The sequence below is a fragment of the Carica papaya genome, chromosome 7, assembly GCF_054855325.1.
Source record: "Carica papaya isolate Zhongbai chromosome 7, ASM5485532v1, whole genome shotgun sequence".
In the NCBI taxonomy this organism is placed as follows: Eukaryota; Viridiplantae; Streptophyta; class Magnoliopsida; order Brassicales; family Caricaceae; genus Carica; species Carica papaya.
Window position 1 is genome coordinate 22,032,977 of NC_142315.1, and position 22,341 is coordinate 22,055,317.

General features: G+C 35.0%; 1 long non-coding RNA gene across 2 annotated transcripts; it reads right to left on the bottom strand.

The window, feature by feature from the left end:
* Nucleotides 1-3,458: 3,458 nt before the first annotated feature.
* Nucleotides 3,459-21,433, bottom strand: LOC110818568 (uncharacterized). Of its 2 annotated transcripts, none has more exons than XR_015813023.1 (6): nt 21,158-21,433; nt 12,431-12,512; nt 12,253-12,369; nt 12,111-12,178; nt 11,983-12,011; nt 3,459-3,916 (listed from the first exon to the last, which is right to left on the bottom strand). It is a non-coding gene; the product is annotated as an uncharacterized LOC110818568 (long non-coding RNA). The 2 variants fall into 2 exon arrangements; XR_015813022.1 differs by lacking the exon at nt 21,158-21,433 and adding an exon at nt 14,546-21,151.
* Between the last annotated feature and the right edge of the window lie 908 nt (nt 21,434-22,341).

The following is a 22,341-nucleotide window of genomic DNA, read 5'->3' on the forward strand; positions in this document are numbered from 1 at the left end:
TTACACAACAAAACATATATCATATAATCTTTTCAAAACATATACGAATTAGAATATGAATGCACAAATCAGAAAACAGATTCATGTTGTATACTTCATCATTATTATGGAGGATCAATCAGTTACCATACATTATAAATAAGCAAATATATTTATCACTAGTTTTCCATGTACCCGAACACGGAACGATATACATGAATACCTTGAAATACTGCTACTCTCTGAATACGGAATAGTTAGGGCACGCAGATCAGACTATTTCTCCATATACTTGAATACAGAATGGTTATGTATGAGTACACACTTATCACTTTGCCAGTATACCCGAATACAGAACAGTTATATACAACCAGATTGAAGCCTAACATAATACAAGTGCTTTCGAAATAACTTCTTTTCATAAAGAATGATGCACACATATCAAAATCACATTTCGAAAATAAAAAAAGAAATAATACTTATATCCAAGTAAAACTTTAACAAATACTTACTTAGCAAATACGAAAGACAATTCAAACACTTTACATTTTCACACTAAAAATACGTAAAATACTCTAAAATTACTTAGGCTAATGAATCCATAATATCCACTTACGGTAGATCTTTAGCAATCGTAATCTTAATTCCAGCAGAGTTCTAACTTTATTTATGATTTTTTCTTTTTAAAAATTCAGCAGAATTTCGGGACGATTTTTTGGTCTTTATCTTGACTCGAAAATATCCAACACAATACTTAAAAATTAATTTCAAACATCAGAGAGAAATCAAACTTCAAAACTTAAGAAAATATTTACCTTTCTAACGGTTTATAACCTCTTTTTGACTTTGAGCCTTCTTCCTCTTCTCTTCCTCTTCCTCTGTTCTCACAGATTTAGTAGAGTTTTTCCAAGATTTTTATCTAAAACCTCACAATACTCTCAGAAATCATAAACTTCGTATTCCTTCACCTCTATGGTTCTCACTATTTTTTTCTCATCTGGAACGTCTCTTCCTCCCTTCTCTCATCCACTATTTATAGGAGTGCGGAGCCACGAGAGAAAGGTTGTCATCGTTTTATCATGTCATTTTATCTAAAAGTTGTCACATTTGATTATGTCACTTCATATAAAAGGTTACTACTTTTCACATATCGATTTATCTAAAAAGTTACCACTTTTTACATGTTACTTTATCTAAAATGTTACCACTTTTCACATGTCACTTCATCTAAAAGTCATCACTTTTTATGGTGTTATTTTATCTAAAAGGTATCACTTTTTGTGATGTCACTTTATCTAAACGTTACCACTCTTTGTTATGTCATTTTATGTAAAAGTTACCACTTTTCATTATACCACTTCATTTAAAAGGTTCTCACATTTTTTCATATTTTTTTATGCTTATTCTAGCTCCTTCGTCCTTATTCATCTTTTTTTCATTTGACTCAAAAGTACATTTTTAACCTTATTATACATTTCAAAATTCAAATAATGGCTAAATTAAATATATCAAACATAAAAAATTAATTCGAATGTATTTTCAAGCTATCAAAGTTATATTTTGAATAATGGTATCAAGAGTGGAAGATGCAGAGATATCTTAGAAAGCTATTAAGGTTGAAAAAGAGTGTGGAGAATTGTAAAAGAGAAAGAAAAAAAAAGAGAAGAGAAGAAATAGGTCAGGAGCGTGGTGGATCTGATACTGTATGAAACTGAAAATAATAGTTTGATTTCCATTGAATATAGGTGGGGTATATATACATGTACAAGATGAAAATTTAACGGTCAATCAAATATTCTAATTCTATCAATTACCTAATTTGCGGTAACATAATTTATACAATTTGTTATCAATCAAATTATTAACAATTACAAAAATACATAATTAATTAATTCCTCTAATAGATAGAACACTACTCTTCATTTGATGATTGCAATTAATAATTTACAAAATCATTATCATTGATGAAAATAAAAATTAATTTAATTTTTTAAAATAATTAGATATAGTCTTTTTGTTATCTAAAATATATATTTATTAAAGATTGAAGTAAATCAATGTATAAAAAAACAAATAAATCATGACATTAAAAAAATAAATTAAGATGCTAAAAAAGAAAGAAATTATGTTTAATCAATGCTGTACGAAAATATTATATTCGAACACAGTTGTTATTGATTATTATATTTAAATATTATTTTAAATTATATTTTATTTTAATTAAAGTTTAATAATTTTAATTAAAATTATTTAAATATTTTATAAAATTCTTTAAAATTAAAGAGGGCTAAATATTGTAGGTAATAGGTAAAAGATTTTACTTGATAAGCCGTAGTGGATAAAAATTTCTTTACATGATTCATATATGAGACAGATATAAATTTATATTTTTATTAGTGGAGTTGGTATAAAAATTAACATACTCGTCCCATGCCTATCTTAAGTCTATTCCTATCTCAAAGTGCCAGTATATATAATAGTTCATAACATGAATTTTTATCAATCAATTGAACTAAAATTAACATTTTATTAAATAAAAATTAACTTATTGTTTTTGAAGTAATAAATATAGTTATAAATATAACAATATATCTTTAAAACTGTTATATTTAAAAACATAGTTCTTTTCATGAAGAAATCTAAACTATTATCAAATTAGAAGACCGTGGGAATGTCACATGTCAAACAATTGTAATATATTTTTTAATCCTAATACTTTAAAAATCCAATAATTGAACATTTATTAATTAAAAAAGTCAGCCAATTGAAGAAATTGATATGCCCGATTGTGATTTCTAATTTTTGTTTCTTTTAAATTGTTTATACCAAATTCTAGATGAATTATGTAATAGATTTCGGTTTTCTTATTTTTATAGCCTATAAATTTTGACAATTCAAAGATGACCCTTGGTAATATCATGACCATTTTCCACCGATTGAAGAACATTCTAAAAACACCAGCAACCGCCTCGAACCTTTCCATTTGACATCCACCCAGGTGATTATTTTATTATATATTATCAAATTTTTAATTTAAATAATTTCATTTGGATGTTTAAAAATCTCACAGACTACATTTGTAGAATAAATCTAAATTTTTTCTAAATTTTAGAACTGAAATTGTCTCATAATTTCATATAAAAATTAATGTATTCTGCTGGTCTTTATCTTTAAAAAAAAGGTATGTTATATGCCTTATGGATATGTCATAATAGATTTAAATATTTGTTCTAAATCAATTTCTCATTATGAAATATAAATTTTAACTAAAATTAAATGAAATACTCCATAAATGACATGTATATATTGGCATTGGTATTGGAAAAAATGTTTAGGTATTTGGGCAGTCATTTATTAGCTTATGGTATATTTGAACTTGATGTTACTCTAAAATCAAAATATAATTAGGTCCAATTCCATGAAATGTATTTGATAAATTTAATGAGCTTATACTAATTAACATTCAAACATTGTAATAATAATGTGTAACATCCCGAGTTTGAAAATTAGGTTTGGGATGAGAAAATTTATTATTATTTTTTTAGAATATATACATTTTGGATGTCTTTGAAAATGAATTTCAAAAGCCAGTGCCAAATTGTAAATAAATGAGAATATGTTTAAAAGAAAAATTTAAAAACAGAGGTCAAATTGCAAAAAGAGAAAATATGGACCACATGTACACCAAGTCAGCGGCACGACGAATCGTCACGCAAGACACACTGACACAGGCTCCACATGGGAAGTCACGCGGGCAAGCCGCATGCTAGGGTAATCGAATGGTCCATGTCCATTATCGCACGCACGAACGGCCCAAATCAATTTTTCGAATAAGCTTCGATCGAACGGCTCCTGTCGTCCATGCAAATCCGGATGGACAGCCCAGATTGGTATCCCAAATAGACTCGATCGAACGACCATCCGCACTCCATGTTTCCTAAGATGAATGGCTGAGATTAGAAGAAGAGATATAAAAGCCTAAAAATAACAAAATAAAATAATACTGAAATTTATTTTAGAGTCTAAAGTTACATTCTTTACTCAGTTTACTTAAAACGCCCAATAGCGCTACATAAATGCTCTTAAAGAACATAAATGAAAAAGAGTAATAAAGAAAACTAATGTAATCCATCTCTGCTCGAAATTGAAAACCGGAAAGGTAACATTCGAGTTAGTTTTCTTACTATTCAGGATCCTGGTCTTAGTCGTCATAATCTAAAATGGTTAATAATATAGGAGTGAGCTATACTTTCTCAACAAGAATATCAACGTCTTACCACTGATATAGAAAACAAAAATTTATAAAAATCATAAATCAACAAATAAAGCTCATTTTTAAATAAAACTCATTCAACTGAAAACGTTAATTTTCTTAACTCACCTGTAAGTTGTTAAGTGCCATTTATAAATATATGAATTAGAATAATAATCTACATTACCCATTCCAAACGAGACGCAACAAATAGCCCTTTATTATTCCCCAGAGCTGGGTTCCTATCTTATTCACTTTTATCATATTAACTTGCCTACCGATATCTTGGGAGTCCATAGCGGTCTCCATTACACGTGGACTAAACCTTCATTCTATTAATCAAACGGTCATTCCCATACCATGTTCGGTAATGGGCGTCAAAACATACAACTGCCTCAATACCCCGTCTGGTCCCAACCTCTTCCGGTATGGGACTTCTCAGCCCTGTTTGACTAAGGATAACGTCCACAATAGGGTTTACCTTATGCACCAAGTCCGTACACTCTTTCTCAAGATACTTGGTAACCCCTTTTATTTGACACAATTAATTCATGAATATGCTCTCTTTTACTTATTATTTAGCCCTGAAGAATACGTATATCAGTATTCCAAATGACACATGAGTATGAAATTTATATTTTTGAGTACGTACGAGAAATAAGCATGCATTATACCGACAAAAACGTATTATACGCAAAATAGGATGACCGGACAACATAGATTAAGAAACCTTACCTCGTTAGCCATAGATGTAAAACGAATAAATTAAAGTGAGTAGAGTAATGAAGACATAAGCATAATAAATAACTGAAGAAAGAAATACTCTAATTAAAAGTCAAACAAGTATAAACTGACCGGTTACTTGCTCAATTGGCCACCTGTACTTAATTAATTAAAGAACTGTCAATTAACTAAAATTTCTATTTTTTATCAGTTTAACTTTAATTTAACTGTAATAGGAAAGATGGATGATGGATTCTTACCCTAGGTCGGTGTTCAGAATACTGTCTTTTTCACTTCGCTTTCCGACGATTCTCAGTTCTTAAAGTTTTTAGGATTTTCTATTAAAATCAAAACTTACGTCAAAATAGCTTGGAAATATACGAAAAACGGCCAAAAAGTGCAAAAACTCTCACCATGGGTCAATTTAGGGTTTCAGCGCGGCAACATCGCCGTGCTCTGCTGTCGATACCTCCTTCTATGGCATCTCCTCCTCTCAGTCAAGCCAGTTTCAATTGGTTCTGTGTGAAAACCTATTCATTTTAGGGTTAGGCAGTGTCTATCGGTGGAAAAGAAAGAAAACCAAAGCTTCGGTGGTTTTAGCTTTCTGGTGCGGTGGCTCTACCGAGCTCAGCCCTCCATTTAAGGCTTTTCCTCGAGTTTTCCTGCATCAAGAAGTGTTTTAAGTAGCTTAAAATGGAAAAACATGATGAACAGGAGAATATCGCATTTATCGACGTCGATTTGGTTCTCCAGTGTGACAGTGACGGTGGCCAGCTTCTCCTCTGGTCGCCCTTCTTCTTATTCTCCGGTGAGCAGTTGTGCGGCTAGGGTTAGGGTTTCAGTGAAAGAGGAGTTTAAATACTCCCCTTCTCTCGATCTGGGTCGTCCATCTGGGTCCGCGTTGTGCTTCTTTAACCGTCCAATCGCACCTAATAGGGAAACGGATATGGGCCGTTTGATCAAAGGCGTGCGGACGTTCCAATCACGCCTCATGGAGAAATAGATATGGTCCATTCGTGCACGCGGGAGTGAACATGGTTCGTTGGATTGCTTTGCACGTGGATTGCCTGTGTAGCTTCCCGCGTGCTGGCGTGTCGGCCACACGGTGCACGACAATAGGCCGTGCTGCTGATGTGGCTATCCTACGTGGCTGCTTTTTTTTTTTTACAATTTGGCCCCTGCTTTTAATTTTTCTTTTTAAATAGATCCTCTCTAATTTCCAGTTTGGCCACTTTCTTTTGAAATTATTTTCAAAGGTATCCAAAATGCATATATCTCAAAAAAATTCTAAAAAAAATTAAAATTAAATATTATTATTATTAATTTTAAAATTAATTTATGCCATCTCGAGCTTAAATTCCGAGTTTGGGATGTTACAACTCTCTCTCTCTAAAAAAAATTTGGTCCCTCAAATTGTTGTCCCCTAGTTAAACAATTAAGGGTATCAAGCCCTGAAGTCTTATTCCAACTCCTAAGTGGCCATCCTGCGAGTGATTTTTTCATAGTATTTGATAAAAGAGATTTTTCTGTTGTAACATACTCTGCTTTTCCGGTCTAAAATACTAACCGGTACCTACTCATAAGATAAATCCTCCTGAAATAGAAGTGGTTTGTAGAACAAAACATATGAGGGATCAGGGTTATACTTACGTAGCATCGACACATGGAAGACGTTATGGACTCTGAATAGTTCTGAGGCAATACTAGTCTGTAAGAGGATATCCTCATTCTGTCAAAAATTTCAAATGGTCCGATGAACTAGAGGTTCCCTTTTTTCCAAACCTGGTGATGTCCTTAAAGGAGATGACCTTAAGGAACACTCGATCACCTTTCTCAAATTTTAAATCTCTCCTTCGGGTGTCCGCATTATATGGTCAGTCATATAATGCTTCATACGAAATCATACCAATACTTGCCTGATAACTATTATTGTAAGCGAACTCTACTAGTGTAAATGGTCATCTCAGTGCCCTCTGAAATCTAGAACACAAACCATGAGCATATTCTCTAGTGTGCGATTAGTTCGCTCTGCTTGTCCATCTGTCTGGAAGTGAAATGTTGTGCTAAGAAACAATTTCGTCCTCATTGCTTGTTGAAAACTTGTCCAAAATCGAGAGATGAACCTGGGGTCCCTGTTCAATACCACTATCACCGGAACTCCATGTAGTCTGATTATCTCCAGAATATAGATTCTAGCTACCTTGTTTAAGGGATCTGTCATTATGATGGCCAAGAAATGGGAAGACTTAGTGAGCCGATCAACAATCACCCAGATAGTATCGTGTCCCAAGTGTGCCTTAGGCAATCTTGTTATAAACTCCATGGTGATATATTCTCATTTCCACTTCAAAATTGGTAACGGTTGAAGTAGTCAGCCTGATCGTTGGTACTCTGCCTTAACCTGTTAGCATATAAAGCCTTTAGAGATTAAATCAGCAATTTTTTTTTATCCCACTCCATCAGAATCAGAACTGCATGCTTTGATACATCTTAGTATTTCTCAAATGCATGGTGAACTTCAAACTGTGAGCCTATGTCATGATATCTTTTTCAACTCGTTATCACTAGGAATACACAACCTATCCTATAACCTAAGCAGCCCATCTGTAGAGACTCATAATTCTGAATTCAAACCTTATTTTGTGTCCTTTCTGAGAGCTGTTAGAGTGGGATCGGTCAATTGAGCCTCCCTTATTCTCTAGATTAACTCGGGCTGAACTATTAAGTGGGCTAGACATGTGGCATTTTTCAAGTCTTGGAGACCATTATGTGAGATAACATACCTGCATTCTTCCTGCTGAGGACGTCAACTACCACATTACCTTTGCCTGGATCGTACAAGATCTTACAATCAAAATCCTTGATGAGTTCTATCCAACGCCTCTAACACATGTTGAGATCCTTCTGGGTGAATATATATTTAGACTCTTATAGTCTGTATAGATTTTAAATATTTTCCTATATAAGTAATGACATCAAGTCTTCAAGCTATGGATAATGCCGGCAAGTTCTAAGTCGCGGGTTAGGTAATTATTTTCATGAGTTTTTAACTGCTTGGACTCATAAGTTATGATCTTCTCGTGCTGCATCAAAACCCAACCCAGTCCTTGGTAGAACGTGTCACTGTATACATTGTAACCCCCTGTTTCATTAAGTAGAGCCAAGATTGGAGCAGTAGTCAATCGTTCTTTAAGTTCTGTAAAGCTTTTTTCACATTCCTTATTCTACTCAAACTTGACATTTTTTTCGTAAGTCGTGTTAGGAGGGCTACTTTACTTGAGAATCGTTCCATAAACCTGTGATAACAACCTGCCATACACCAGAAGCTTATAATTTCCTTAACTGAGGTCAACTGCTTCCAACCCATCACTGCATCAATCTTGTCGGGGTTTACTGACACTCTATTTTTTGATATTATGTACCCTAAGAAAGAAGTTTGCTCAAACCAAAACTCACAATTACTCAGCTTTATATAAAGTTTATTTTTTCTGAGGATCTATAAGACTTAAATAAGATGTTGAACGTGTTCCTTTCTACTTTTAGAGTAAACTAGGATATCATCAATGAATACTATGACAAATTGATCCAAGAATAACCTAAAAATCTCGTTCATCAAATCCATAAAGGTTGCAGATGCATTAGTCAATCCATAAAGGCCTTCTTAGGAATGTCTTATGCATTGATCTTCACTTGATGGTATCCCGATCTCAGGTCGATCTTGCAGAAAATTTGAGCACTTTGTAATTGATCGAAAATATTATCAATTCTGGGGATGGGGTACTTGTTCTTGATTGTAACATTGTTCAGTTCTCTGTAGTCAATACACAATCTCATAAACCCATCACATTTTCTTGCGAACGTGACTCTCGTACTCTAAAGGGATATGCTATGACTGATGAACCCATTATCCTACTACTGCTTGATCTGTTTCCTCAGTTCTTTCATCTTGACATGACTCATTTGGTATGGGGATAACCAAGATGGGTTGGGTGCTAAGCTAAAGATCTATAGAAAATTCAACTTCTCGATCTACTGGCATTCTTGGTAGTTCGTCAGGGAATACGTCTGGGAGATCTTGGACAACAAGAATATCTTGGATGCATCTCTTTTTTAGGTTTGCCTAGCGTGAAAAAAATAGCTAAGTTAAAGGCATTTGATAAACAATACAGTTACTATATGAGAACAATATCTAAAGTTTATTAATTCGTGAAAGACTTTCCGTTAGGAATGTTGAATACAAGTTTCTTATGGAAACAGTCCACAGTAGCGTGATACGTCGCTAACCAGTTCATTCCTAAAATTACATCAAAATCTCCTGTGTCAAGTGTTATCAGATCTACGATCAATTCCCCACCTGGTATTTCTATAATACAAGCTTTATACATAACATTCTCCAGTGATGTCTCGTTCCCAAGTATAGAGACAAACAGTACATAATCAAGACTCTCAGGTAACACATTTAAATTTTTAGTAAAAGCATGTGAAACAAAATAATGTGAAGCACCAATATCAATTAAAACATATGCATGGTGGTTGCAGATAGTATACGTATCATGTATTACATCTAGGTTGGCTTCAGCATCCTATTGGGTGAGTGTATAGACCTTGCCCTAGACTGCGAGTCTGGTCTGATTCTGATTCTGCGGACACTCTATCGCGTAGTGCTGGACACACCCGCATATGCGATAGGTGTTGTTGAGGCGATAGCAATATCGGTCTCTATGATCCTTACCACAGTGCTGACAAACCTTGACGTGTCCTGTTATCGGGGTCTGGGAAGGAGCTTAAGTTGCGGGCCTTGATCTCTTGTTCTGTTGGTTCAGTACAGTAGGTGTAGGCCTGTAATGCAGAACCGGCGGCCTGGAGTTGCCCACTACTGGGAAAAAAATACAAAGGTTCATCTCTATTAACTGTGCCTTGGCCAAGACAACTGAATAAGTGTTAAGCTCGAAGACATATAATTGTTGTCTGATATCAGAATAGAGACCCCACTCAAACCTTATTGCCTTTCTACCTTCGTCTATCATGCTCTCAAGAGAGTACCGACCTAACTGTAGGAATTTTCGAGCATATTCTAATACCGACAAATCTCCCTGAACCAGGTGTGCAAATTATGTCTCCTTTAGATGTCATAAGTGTTCTGGAAGGTACTCAACATCGAAGGCTATCAAAAACTATTCACAGGTGACTGGAGTGGGTAGAGTAGTCTGCTTCAATTGTCACCAACGTCCTGCCTCACCTACGAGCATATAAGTGGCAAGAACAATCTTCTGTTCAGGAACTACTGCAATGGTCGGAAAGGCCTTCTCTGTCTTTTCTAACTAGTATTCAGCTTCTTCAAAAGTGGATGCCCCTGCAAAAGTAGATAGATTGAGTCTCTTATACCTCTCGATGTAGCTCGGATCCATCATGGGTGGAGCTAGATCCTGTTGAAGGAGAAATGGATTATGTTGGGGAGGAACCGGTTGGCCTTATTAGCGGCACTTGGTTGTATAATGGAGGCACTAGATTGTACTGTGGTGGTGCTTCATGATACTGTGGAGGAGCAAGGTTATACCGTGGCGTACTAAATCCTCTCGGTGTGGAGGTGGCTCATACTGTATCGGTGGTGGAAGGAGACCAGACAACTCTCTTCTCTCCTCCCTAATCTGCTGGGCAGAGATGAGTCTCTCAAGCATCTTAAAGAGTGGATCAACATCCTCCCGAAGCGATCCCTCCCGGAATGCTCTATTTAGCGAGAGTCTTCCTCTCCTCATGATTTTTTACTTACATTTCATAATAAAAATTTGAGATTCAAGTTGCATTGAATTACTCTAACCCTATGTGCAAGGAATGGTTCCGAAGAACGCGGCTCTGATACCAACTATAAAAGCTCAAAAATAAGAAAATAAAATAATACTGTAATTTATTAATTAGCGAAAGTAGTTTAGAGTTTAGAGTTATATTCATTATGCAGTTTTCTTAAAATGCCCAATAGGGTTACGGGAATGCCCTTAAAGAACATAAATGAAAAAGAGTAATAAGAAAAACTAATGTGATCCACCCCTGCTCGAAACTAGGAAAACATATAGGCAAACTTCTAGGTAGTTTTCTTGTTGTTCATGATCCGAGTCTTGATCATCTTGATATGAAATGATTAATAATAAAGGGATAAACTACACTACCTCAGTAATAATATCAACGTTTTACCACTGATAAAAAAATTAAAGGTTTATAGAAATTGTAAATCAATCAATGGAGCTCATTTTTAAATAAAACTCTTTCAACTGAAAACGATAATTTTCTTAACTTATTTGTAAGTTCCTAAATGCCATTTATGAAAATATGAATTATAATAATAATCTACATTATGCATTCCAAAAGACATGCAACAAGTAACCCTTCATTATTCCTAGAGCTGGGTTCCTATCTTATTCACTTTTATCATTTTAACTAATCCTGGGTGTCCATAAGGATCCCCACTACATATGGACCAAACATTTATTCTATTAATCAAACAGTCGTCCTCATACCCCGTCCGATAATGAACGACAAAACATACAACCGCCTCAATACCCGTCTGGTATGAGCGTGATCAAAACAATTCTCAACCCCTTTCAATCTGGGACTTTTCAGTCTCGTTTGATTGATAGTAACGTCTACGGTAGGGTTTACCTTATGCATCAAGTCTGTACACTCTTTTCCAAAACATCCGGAAACCCCTTTTATTTGACACAATTAATTCATGCATATACTCTCTTTTACTTAATATTTAGCCCTAAAGAACACGTATATCAGTATTCTAAACGACACATGAGTACGAAATTAATATTTTAGAGTATGTACGAGAAATAAGCATGCATTATACTGATAGAAACGTATTATACGCACAATAGGGTAATCGAACAACATAGATTAATAAACCTTACTTCGTTAGTCATAGATGTAAAACGAATAAATTAAAGTGAGCAGATCAGTGAAGAGATAAACATAATAAATGACTAAAGAAATAAATACTACAATTAAAAGTCAAATAGGTATAGACTGACCGGTTATTTGCTCCATTAGCCACTTGTACCTAATTAATTAAAGGACCACCAATTAACTAAAATTTTCATTTATTATCAGTTCAACTTCAATTTAACTGTAATATAAAAAAAGAGTGAGGGATTCTTACTTTGAGTCAGTATCTGGAACACCGCTTTTTTCATTACGCTTCCCAGTTCTTGGATTTCTTGGGTTTTTCTAGTAAAATCAAAACTTACGTCAAAATAGCATAGAAATACGCAAAACATGTCAACAAGGGCAAAAACTCTCACCGGGGTTCAGTTTAGGCTTCCAGCGCAACAGTGCCGCCGTGCTCTACAGTTAGTTCCTCCTTCTACGATGGCTCTTCCTCTCGGTCAGGCCGGTTTCGGCCAGTTATGGGTGAAAACCTGTTCATTTCGGGGTTAGACAGTGTCTGTCTATGGAAAAAAGAATAAAAACGAAGCTTACTAATGGTTCTGGCTTTCTGGTGTGATGGCTCCACCAACCTCTGTTGTTTCTTGCTCGTAATCACGGCTTTCCTTCGATTACCCTGTACCGAAAAACATGTTAGATGGCCTAAGGTCAAGAAACGGAAGTAATAGAAATGGACTTCAGGTTCAAATGAGCATTTTTTTGTTTTGGGTGCAGTGGCTCAACTGAGCTCCGCCCTCCATTTATGGCTTTTCCTCGCGTTTTCCTACATCAAGAAGTGTTTTGGGTAGCTTAGAATGGAAAAACGGGACGAACAGGAGACAATTGCACTTATCAGCGTCGATTTAGGTCTCCGGTGCAGCAACGATGGTGGCTGGCTTCACCTTTAGCCGCCCTTCTTCTTTTTCTTCTCCAACGAGCAGTTGTGTGGCTAGGGTTAAGGTTAGGGTTTCGATGGAAGAGGAGTTTAAATACTCCCCTTCTCACGATCTGAGTTGTCCATCTGGGTCCGCATGGTGCTTCCTTAGCCGTTTGATTGTACCTAAAAGGAAAAAAGATCTAGGTTGTACGATCAAAGGTGTGTGGATCATCCGATCACACCTAATGAGAAAATAAATCTAGGTCGTTCGTGATGGCAGGAGTGAACACGGGCTGTTGGATCGCTTGGCACACGGATTGCCCGTGTGGCTTCTCGCGTGGAGTGCGTCCTGTCGTATCCACTACGCGGCGCACGGTGACTGCCCGTGCTGCTGACATGGCCGTCCTACGTGGCCACTTTTTTTTAATTTGGTCCTCCTTTATTTCTATTTTGGCCCAATCCGTTTGAAATTATTTTCAAATGTATCCAAAATGCATATATATCAAAAAAATTCTAGAAAAATTAAAATTAAATATTTTTAATATTAGTTTTAAAATTAATTTATATCATCCCGAGCTTAATTTCTGGGCTTAGGATATTATAAGAGAGGTTTTTAAATCTCTTTTCAGTTAAACCTTAACCTTAGCCGACACCCAAGCCGGAGAAGACGAAGAGAGGCAGCTAGAGGAGAAGCTCAGCCACTGGAGGACGTCAGTGCCACCATTCCAAAGATTGAAAATACTCCAATAAGTCATATTTTCTTTCCGTTCTTCCGATTTCTCCGCCCTTTAGCCGCCTAACATGTTTCCGATGTAGGGTGACCGAGAAAAGCTGCAAACTGCAAGGGAGGGATGGCAGAGCTCGACTGAACTGCCACACTAAAACATCGAAATTGCTAGTAAGCACCTGTTTTTCCCCTCTTTTCGTCGAGAAACACCCTCGAACCACGATTTAAACATTTTTTTTACCAAGAACCAGCCTAAACTAGTCTGACCGAGAGGAAGAACCGCTGGAGGACCAGGCGGCGGAGCATGGCAGCACCGCTACATTGGAACCCCAACCCGACCCCCGGTGAGATTTTTGATTTTTTTTCATAGTTCTTTACATATTTTCAAGCCAATTTGACGTACGTTTTCAATCTTATCAAAAAAAACTCAAGAAATCCAAGAACCGGGAACTGTTGAGAATCGTAGTAAAAAAGACAGTGTTCTAAACACCGACTAAGAGTAAGGATCCCTCACCTATTTTCCCTTAAAGCTAAATTAATAATAAATAAAAATTTTAGATAATTGGTGATTCTTTAATTAACTAAGTACATGTTTTCAATGAAGCCAATAACCGGTCATTCTATGCTTATTTAATTGTGTTAACTATTTCTTTAGTCGCTATATTGTACTTATCTATTTACTTATTCTATTTTAAACTACTTCAATTTATTTGTCTTAATCTATGTTTCCCGTTGTTCAATTTTGTACATAATACGTTTTGGTCAGCATAATGTATATTTATTACATTTACGTATTCTAAAATATAAATTTCGAACTCTTGTCTTACTTGGGGATGCAGGCATACGTATCATTTGAGGCTAAATAGTAAATAAAAGAAATGATATACATGAAATAATGTTGTTGAATGAAAAGGATTCTCTCAACACCGCAAGTTATAATTATCATATCCCTCGGTAATATCCCTTCTCACATTGTAGTTTCTTTAATCATCGCCAATCATTATTTGAAACAAAAAATTAAAGCACAAATTTCAAATTCACTGTTTAAAACTCAAATTCTTCTTGCACTTGCTTCCAAATTGGTATCTGTTGAAGCGGTGGTCCTCATTTGAATTCTTCCTATCTCAACGAATTTTTTATGAGAAATTCCTCCCTCTAATCGCCTCCAATCCCCTCGTCTGCATTCTGTTTGGTTGATTGCTTAGCTCTCACTCTCCTCCCTTTCCGTCGCTCCTTTTCCATCTCTCTGGTTTTTCTTTAGTAGGTGCCCTCTCCCTAATTTAGTGGGGTGATTTTTTATTTAGGGATTAATTTCTGGATTTTGAAATTTTCTTTCATTCAAATCCCTAAGCCCTTTTAAATTTGCAGAGGCTCTTGAATTATTTAAAAACTCTTATAAAACACCCCAAAAATTTAAATGTCAAATTATACAGGATGTTACAATCTCCCGCCTTAAAAAATTGATCTCTAAAATTTGAACTTGTCAGGAACTTGTAACAAATGAGGATATTCGTCTTTCATTACTCTTTCGGTTCTTAGATGCTTTCTTTTATGGAATAGAATTGTCATGGTATTTCTAATAGTGGAATCACTTTAAATTGGGGTATCTCTCTTCTTATCTCCCAAAAATAAAGATATATATTCACGAAGAATTGGCCTTTGAATCTTAGAGGTTTTAGAACCTAAGGAGGTTTTATCTTCACAAAAGACTACTATTCTAGATTATGTCGAACTTCAAAATTCATTAGAGCGTAATATCTTATAGCAATAGTATATGCAATTATCACCACTACCAACCACTGTTTGGGAGCATCATGCCTTTGTTTGATTATCATCATGAAAAGTCTCTTAGCAACATACACTATATTTACTTCTCACCACATGATTAAGTTCTTAATTAGTTAAGTGACCTCAAAGCCATGTTATGTTTACATCTTTTCCTATGTGCGTACGTCCAATAAAAATTGCTTACTTTCTGACATTCAAAAATTAATGCATGAATATTTTAAAAATTATTTTTTTATGATCCCTAGTCCACGAAATCTTTAATTATCACCAAGACATGCATTTTATTCTAATGACTTGGAGTTCTAAACAATAAAGTTGGTTTCCATGCTCATATATAACAATCCACTAGTAGTAAGATTTTCTGAATCTCGAGTATTACTTTATAAATTTGAAAATAATTGTTTCAATAGCTAAACCTCTCCTTCGTTACTCAAGTGACTTAATGTCTAAGTAATCTACTCTTAGTTTAAGTCATACTAGCCTTTCAAATTCCATGAAGTTTAAATGATTCCTAAAATCTCTTGGCAATTGATTCGCTTTTCCTAGCGTTCTTTACGCAGGAAGGTATGAAATCCATAATTGTTATTGCTGAAAATTTATCTGACTTTGATGGAATCACGTAGTATTCTTAAACACAATTGAATTTTATTCTAGTCATTTCATTATTTTCGAGTGTAGGTGTTACACCTTTGGTTGTCAGAGGCTCAAGGTGGTAGCCTTAGACGCGACTCTAAGATATAAATTATATGTTATAGGTTATGGTCCACCAAAATTCCACTGCTACTCTGCTAGTGTTTACTTTTGAGTTTTATCTAGGCATATTTGTATTTTGTATAACCTGATGTCCCACTTGGAAATAATGGAACCATATTCCGGGTTATCACGTTAAATGTTTTAATTATGAAACCAGTCTTTGGGGAGTTCTCTTTCTTTAAGGGTTTAAATTTAGGAGTAACAAAATCTTTTAGGAACATTTCTGGTCAAGTATACTCGTTCCTTGGATGTTCGGTTGTTTTTGAAAGAATAGACTGTTATGTCTAACGGATTACTGAAAGTTTAATTGAGTTAAATTCGATCATCTGCATTGCCAATAGTTGTATCGTGTTTTTAAAAAAAAAATTTATTTCAGGATTGTTGGTCTATGGCATCCTAGTCGAGAACTGATCTTGTAAGATGTTTGAATTTTTTTTTTTGTATATATATTTTGTTGAAAAGACTCTCTGTAACAAGATCGAGGGTATGACTTGGAGTTATATCTAGGGTACTCTTTGTCCTGGTACCTTAAGAACATGATCCGATACTATAGTTTACTCTCGATCTAGAAATAATTTATCTAGACATGAACTTCTAATTTCTCGTAAAGATTTGGAAAATATTTCTTTTGCGCACTAATAGGGATCTAATCAAAATTACTCTATTCCTTCCAAAAATGGGTCATTTGGCTCTGTCAAGTACGATGGTGATTCCTTATTTTACTTAGTAACCTCAGCATCATTTTCATGTCTACGTTCTACTCAAAATAATTACATTACCTCAGTGATGTTTTCTGTTAGCTCCCAAAATAAATGTTGGTGGACTTTAGGAAGTGGGTGTTTGTGTCATCAAAATTCCTTCTTCTTAGTCAACGATTTGCTATGTAAGTAATTTACTCTCCCTCGTTGATTCTTATTATTTTTAAACTCATCAGGGTTAATTATCTTGAGAATGGCTTAATCTAAATCAATTAAGATTTGCAATCCGTGAACCTAGAAAACTTATGACTATGGGGTCCTTGGCAGTTATATAAGGATCTCACTAGAGTGTTTCCACTTTCCCCCTTCCTTTCTTAAACGTATGAGTGTTTTTTTTTTTTATATTTCTTTTATAGTTTTTGACCATGTTGTTCACTCTCCCATTCATGCTTTCACCAGCTGCAGTTCAAGTACCGAATTAGTCCCACTCATTTACTTGCTTTAGACAAATCAAAATTCATTGACAATAATATACCCACCAAATAGTATCCACACGCGCACACACCGACTGTAAGGGCCATGCACACACCACAATTACACAGCTTAAAATACACGCATACATGACCCTACAGGGTCCCCTCTCTCGGCCATGACACTAGCCATTCATCTCGCACAATATCCGGGAGCTTTTTGTTCCCCACGGACCAACTACCACCGGTCCACTTTGCTGACTCAACACAAGCCAGGCCATGCACACACCATGATTGCACAACTCAAACTGCACGCATATACGACCCTACCGGGCCTCCTCTCTCGGCCATGACACTAGCCATTCATATCGCACAACATCCAGGAGCTTTTTGTTCCCCACGAACCAACTATCACCGGTCCACTTTGCTGACTCAACACAAGCCAGCAAATTCACCTTGTTCTCGACCAATACAGTCTGCACAAATCAGCTTCTCTCAATGTCTACTACATTTCCCTTGTCCTATTCCATTTTTCTTCTTTTTTACTCACTGACATACTTACTTCATACCACTACATATGCACAGAAACCCACTATTTTGACTTTTACACTCTGAGTTTTTCTTCCAGGCTAGTAATTCAATCCAGATTTAATCACATACAGTATTTGTTTTCTTTTAGCTCTCAATTATATTGTTTTACACTACCTAATGACCCCCCCCCCCCCCCTTAATGCTTTCTCCTTTTTATTCCTTCACCACACTTGTTCACTCATTTGGAACATATTCTCATTCTTACACAGTTTTATGTCAAGTCAAATACGACTATCCGGACACATCTCTCAATTCTCTCATTATCTATCTATTTCCCAATTAGTATATTGTACCCCCCCTTCCTCGCATTCGGTTGATATTAATTTCATTATTTCTTTGTCGCTCGTAGATTGCAATATTTCCCATCATTTTTCCCATGTTTCCACAAATTCTACTCCTCTCTACAACCGTAGCTCACCCATTCTTTTAACAGTTGTATTTGAGACAATATGAGCATATTTAAATAAATTTGCATATAAGTATCTATCATTCTGCGAAAACCAACTACATTCTCCCGATTTCCACATTAACCCTTCCTAAATTGGCTCATGAAATTACTTATACTTCTTTCCAAATTCTATTGTGAAAAGCTGGATTGAACTTACTCTTCTCTTGTTTTTTCTGTCCCCCTCCCATTTTTCACTTCTAATTCATATATTGCTATACCTGCCGTATATCTACAACTCAAAGTTCTACATCGCTCCTCCCTACAATTACCTTATTTTACATTAGCTCACCATCTCATTTATCATATCTACACCTTATAAATCTTGTACCCCTAACATCCACTCAATAGAGTGTTCAGCCAATCAGGTGTCATTTCTTGAAAATCCTCTCACAGTTATATCTAAAAATCAACTGGTCCCCGCTTTCCCTGCACACAATTTGGTGAATCTGTTTAGCTCACTTAGGAAATCAATATTTCTCCTTAAACTAAATCCCGTAAGTCATTTGATTCAAATCGATTTACCCTCCTGCACACTACCCAGTTACCTAAAGTCTATCATGTCTTTCAATGGTTTTACAATCCCATTCTCTTATTTCACACTTCCATCATACCAACTTGAAAAGACTTCTCACAGAATTCAAACTATCAAACACCAACTCGCACACCTTATTCACCATAGAATTAATAAATTAATTCCAATTTTCATAATCCAGGAATTTAAATGCTCCCACTTCAGATTCGAGTTTCAAGAATCAAATTGCTCTGATACCAATTATAACGCCCCGTACCCTAATGGCCAAAGCACCCTCATATTTCCATGTGGAATGTTCATTTTACATCATCATTAAGTGCAACACAATATAATCCTTCTCATTCGAAGATATAATCATCCATATATCTTATAAAAGTTATCCACTTCTATGTACACTATATTCTCATGTAAGTCATGGTCCTCATAGTTCATCACAATAAAAGAAAAAGAAAAATATATCCTACATGTATAGGTGTGAGTGGGTAAGTGTCATATCTGATACTACTTCCGTTGACACTCTTTGTGTCCTCTAGGTGGTGTGGTTCGTTATTGAAGGTTCCTAAAATTGTTCCTACTTCACTGTATCTGTAAATAAACAGTAATAAGCCTACACATGCCCAGTAAGTCAAATTTATAATTTGAAACAACGTATTGAAATTAGTGCAATTCCTAGGCCAGATTCTCCCTTAACACCCGCACTCCTAATCCAACCATTTTTTTTCCGTCATACGTCCAGGAAATTTACAGAATTCTCTCTCAGCCCTCTCCACCACAAACAATCCATAGTTTTTCCACTGGTATACCTTCTGGTTTTCACAGAATTCTTTCCAACACACTCCTGTGTAATTATATCCTTGAGTTCCCCTTTGATTTAATTACAGAACCTCTTAGTTTTCCCCCTACACTCCCTGCTTAAGTTAACCCATGAATTTCTCCTCTAACCTGTTTACAGAACTTCCCAGTTTTCTCCCATTACTCTTCTATCCTGCTTAAATCAGTCCATGACCCTTCCCTTATCATGTTGCCAGAACTCGACCTCTCACATCTCTTACTTAGTTTCCCACATATATACCTCAGTACTTTCTATCCTTCGCTTTTAGCAAAGGATTCTCTTAACACTGCAAGCTATAATTATCAGATCCCTCGGTAATATCCCTTCTCACATTACAGTCTCATCCCTCTCTGGTTTAATTTTTTTTTTTTTTCTCGTCGTTCTCAACTCTATTTTCATCCTCTTCTTCACCATAATACCCAACTAATCATTTTCTCCCACCTGAAAACCCATACAGAATTATTTCATAATCTGCATGTGAATTTGTCAGACAGATTAACAGTTTAGATCATTATTTCATAAATATTTCACAATCAGAATCATATACAAGATAGACAACCCTTATAGGGCCACTCACACCATCCCATTCAAAGCACACAACACGTGGACAGAAATATCCAAACCAGAAAATAAATAACAACAAATGAATACTCAATCACCCAGCACGTTCTGGCCATCGGTTGGCCACTCCACCCAATGGACCACTTAACTTATTAGCGACAACAGGAGCTTCCCCTAGATCAAAATAAACGACCCTCATAGGGCCATTCACACCATCCCCTTCAAGCACACAGCATGCCAAAAGGAATATCTAGACCAGAAACTAAATAACAGCAAATGAATACTCAATTACCATGCATGTTCCGGCCATTAGTTGGCCACTCACACACCCTGGACCACTCAACTTATCAATGCTCAACTTATCAGTGATAGCAAGAGCTTCCCCTAGATCAGAACCCTTAATTCCACTCTTCGATTTTCTATGTGCACAACCTGGGGTCTCTCCCTATCCAGCTTTACCCACTTGCTATCCATGTACTACTCATCTCATTCTTCTCTTTTCAGTTACAGTGTGTTCATCCTTCCTCTACTAACACCATTTTCCTTAACTCACTCCCTCTACCGTGTCCGTCAGCTTTATTATCTCTTCCTTTGGTCATTCGCCTAAGCCAAGATTCTACTCTACTCTCTATCTCTGATTTCATCCCGTCTATTTCTGTCCGCATTCTTCTTTTTCAGACCCCTATTGTTCACTCACTTCTCCTTAATTTATTTATTCTAACATCTTCCTTATACTATCCATAACAGGTCTAACACACTAATACAATTTCAATTAACCCCTCTCCGATTCACTTCTTTAAACATAACAGATTCACCTCCCAATTCTACATATACCATCTATACAACATTCTCTAAATCTATTTCAGAACGAAAGATCGACTGTCATACTACCGTCCCTTTTTGTCCTCTTATCTCCCAATTTTTAATCATCACCAATCGTTATCTGAAACAAGAAATTAAAGCACAAATTTTAAATTTAGTGTTTAAAACTCAAATTCGTCTTACACTTGCTTCCAAATTGGTATCTGTTGAAGCGGTGGTCCTTATTTGAATCCTTCCTATCTCAACGAATTTTTGACGAGAAATTCCTCCCTCTAATCGCCTCTAATCCCCTCGTCTGCGTTCTATTTGGTTGATTGTTCAGCTCTCAGTCTCCCCCCTTTCCGCCACTCCTTTTCCCTCTCTCGGGTTTTTCTTCAGCCGGTGCCCTCTCCCTAATTTAGTGGGGTGATTATGGATTTAGGGGTTAATTTTTGGATTTTGAAATTTTCTTTCATTCAAGTCCCTTAACCCTTTTAAATTTGCAGAAGGCCTTTGAATTATTTATAAACTCTTATAAAACACCCCCAAAATTTAAACGTCAAATTATACGGATGTTACATTAATTATATCTAATTTATATTATTTAATTTAATAAGATTTAAAACTTAATTTATTATTTTATTATTAAAATTACAATATTCAAATCAAATTTTATTTTAATAAATCATATCGCATCCGATGAAAGGAATACCCATACAAATAAATTTTAATTAAAAATTTAAATATATATTTAAAAAAAAAAAGAGAAAAGATACATAATTTAACTATTTAGTTATTATATAAAGACATATAGTATTATAAGTATCACTAAGTGGATATTGAAAACGTTTCAAAAAAATATAATTAAAAATTAAACCTTTTACTTTATTCAATAAAATATTTAATATTTTTGATAACATTCAATTAAAAATCTTTTTAATGATATGAGGGCTACTGATAATTTTATTGTTACATGCCATATTTGTATTAGAGCAACATAAATTTTTTCTATGCTTTTGACATAAAAAATAAATTATTTAACTTGATAATTTATATTAAATATATAAAATATTATCTTTAAATAAAATATATATTTAAAGATTTAATTTATAAATATATGAGATAGTTAAACTCATAAGTTTAAACATAAAAAATGAAAATATTATATTAAAACAACTATGAAATATACTAAAACTAAATATTTATACGTAAAATTTTAATTTTTAATTAAAAATTTTACATTTTAAAATTCATAATTTATATCAATAGATACTAATATTAACCGGTAAGTATGGTTGACAGATATTAATTGGTACAAAATGTTTTGTATTATTAGTATATTATTACCAAGGCATATTTAAATTCTTATATTCTCTTAATCTTAATTA